Consider the following 2,692-nt stretch of genomic DNA (forward strand, 5'->3'; position numbering starts at 1 on the left):
GCACGGGCGGGTGCCCAGCCCCCGCGAGCCGCCGCCCTTCCCTCCTTCTAATGGAGCTCGGACCTCCCTTCGCACTGCAATAAAGCGAATTTCCTGTGTGCAGCTTCCGTGTGCATGGGAGGCGGGGAGCCAGGGGCCCAGGCACCTGAGTCTGGCTTGGACTCCTGGGTCTGAGGGAGGAGGGAAAAGCTAGGGGCTTGAGCCCTTGGGTCAGGGAATAGGGGGCTGGGGACGTGGGCCCTTGGGAGGAAGGTGTGGTGGCTTCAACTAGATCTGAGGGAGGAGGAGGCTGGGGGCCTGAACTCCTAGATCAGAGGGAGGAGGGGGCTGGGGGTCTAGACTGGATATGAGGAGTGAGGGAGGGGAGAGGCTGGGGGCTTGGACTCCTAGGTCAGGGGAAGAGAGGTTGGGAGCTGGATCCCTGGGTCTGAGAAAAGGAGACAGTATCAAGACCCCTGGGTCTGAGGGAGGGAGGGACTGGGGACCTGGACTCCTGGGTCTGAAGGAAGAGGGGCTGAGGCCCCTCCTGTAGCTGCTGGGAAATGCTGCTCGGGTCTCTCCTGGATCCTAAACCTTGGATCCTGCCCCTCAGGTGTGGAGTAACTGAGCACCACGTTGTATTATTCCTCCAGCAAACGTTTACTGAGCTCTGACCCAGGATGGAGAAGCCCCGGTGGCGGAGTGGGTTGGGCTGCAATCTGCAAGGTCAGTAGTTCGAAACCACCGGCCCCTCCGAGGGAGAAAGGTGGGGCTTTCTACTCCCGTAAAGAGTTGCAGCCTCAGAAACTCAACAGGGGCAGTTCTACCCCACCCTACAGGGCCACTACGAGTTGGCACCGTGCCCTTCTGAAGATGGGGTTTCCATCACCAGCCCTGTCCCTCAACAAGCTGGGTGGACAGAGTGGCTGCACCAATGAGCTCAAACATGAGCACCTCAAACATGAGGATGGTGCGGGGCCGACCAGAGTATTGTTCTGTTGTACATGAGTTGGAACAAAAAAACCCCCAAACACATTGGTTTTGGGGGGACGTTCTGCATTGGAACAACCCCCCCCATATCTCTGCACTCTGGTTTGCACCCCATCAAAAGGATAGTTGCGGTGTCCTCACAGGATCCCGACAACGTTTCCTTTTCTGTGTTCTCGGAGCTTGGAAGACAGCAAGGCTGAACTTCGCCTGGGGGCTGCAGGGTGGATGTGGTAAGACTTCCCACTGACCTCCTCAAAGGACAGGGCTTGCGATTTGTGAGGAGTGGCCCGGGGCCTTGTCCTGATGTGAAACAATACCTTGGTTCGACGTTGCCATCTTTTTTTTCTCACCAATGCAGTTTCCCATTTCCTTTTTGAATTGGGAGTTGATATTATTCCAGAGTTCAATTCCATCGAGCATGATTGCACAATTGCTACAGCAATCAGTTTTCAAACATACTTTTCCTCCCTGGGCTCCTGGACATGGGCTCCCTTTTACCTGCTCCCCCCACTGTCAGCCTCCCCCCTCCCCAAACCCTTATTCCACTTGCTGTCCCTATAGGTTCCAGTTTTCTATTTTTCTAACACTTCTCCATAATAAGCCTCCATGGTCATCCTATGCCAGCGGTTCTCAACTTGTGGGTCTCGACCCCTTTGGGGGGTCAAATGACCTTTCACAGGGGTCGCCCGATTCATCACAGTAGCAAAATGACAGTGATGAAGTAGCAACGAAAATAGTGTTATGGTTGGAGGGGTCACCACCACATGAGGAACTATATTCCAGGGTTGAGGCCGTTCACGAAAATCCATCAGGATGACCTTCTGAGCTGGCCTCTGCCTGGAGCTTCCCTGACCCAATAGATCCACTCAGAAGCCACTGTCCTTTTATTATTATTATTAAGAAATCATTTTACTGGGGACTTCTACAGCTCTTAGGACCATCCATCCATTGTATCAAGCACATTTGCACATATGTCCCAATCATCCTTTTCAAAACCTTTTCTTTCTACTTGAGCCCGTGGTACCAGCAACTTTCCCCCCCATCCCTTCCCCACCCTCCCACCCCCGTGAATCCTTGCTAAATTATAAATTAGTTTTATTTTCATGTCTACTATCTCCCTTTACCCAGATTTCTGTTGTTGTTCCCCGGGGGTGGGGGGGGTGGGGGGGGTTAGTTATACATCAATCATTACAATTGGTTTCCCCTTTCCCCCCCTTCTTCCCCACCTTCCCCCGACTCTCATGGTATCGCTGCTCCTGGATTCTGTGTGTCGAGAGCTATTATCAGTACCAGTGCACATGCTCCTGTTCAGCCAGACTTGTCAGGTAGAACTGGGGTTGTGAGAGTGGGGTCAGGGCCAGGGCAGGATCACTTAGAACAGTGGTTCTCATCCTTCCTAATGCCACAGCCCTTTCATACAGTTCCTCATGGTGTGGTGACCCCCCCCCCCCCAACCATAAAATTATTTTCATTGCTACTTCATCACTGTCATTTTGCTACTGTGATGAATCGGGCGACCCCTGTGAAAGGGATGTTCGACCAGGTTGGCACAATCAACTTGAACTATCTCACTGTGAATCTCCACAGGAGCAGATGGGCTCCTCTATCTCCCGTGGAATGGCTGTTGGCTTTGAACCTCTGACCTTCTGGCTAGCAGTCTAACACATACTCCACAGCCCCACTGGGCTCCCGTGTTCTACAAGTGAGGGACTTCGGGCCAGAA

General features: G+C 53.2%; 1 protein-coding gene across 1 annotated transcript in view; it reads left to right on the top strand.

Moving 5' to 3' along the window:
- LOC101641548 (kallikrein-13) overlaps nucleotides 1-2,692 on the top strand; it is an 84,612-nt gene that overhangs the window by 7,938 nt on the left and 73,982 nt on the right. The gene's annotated exons all lie outside the window — the stretch shown is intronic.

The sequence above is a fragment of the Echinops telfairi genome, unplaced genomic scaffold (assembly GCF_000313985.2).
Source record: "Echinops telfairi isolate 266 unplaced genomic scaffold, ASM31398v2 ScPeMD7_655;HRSCAF=1070, whole genome shotgun sequence".
Taxonomy (NCBI): Eukaryota; Metazoa; Chordata; class Mammalia; order Afrosoricida; family Tenrecidae; genus Echinops; species Echinops telfairi.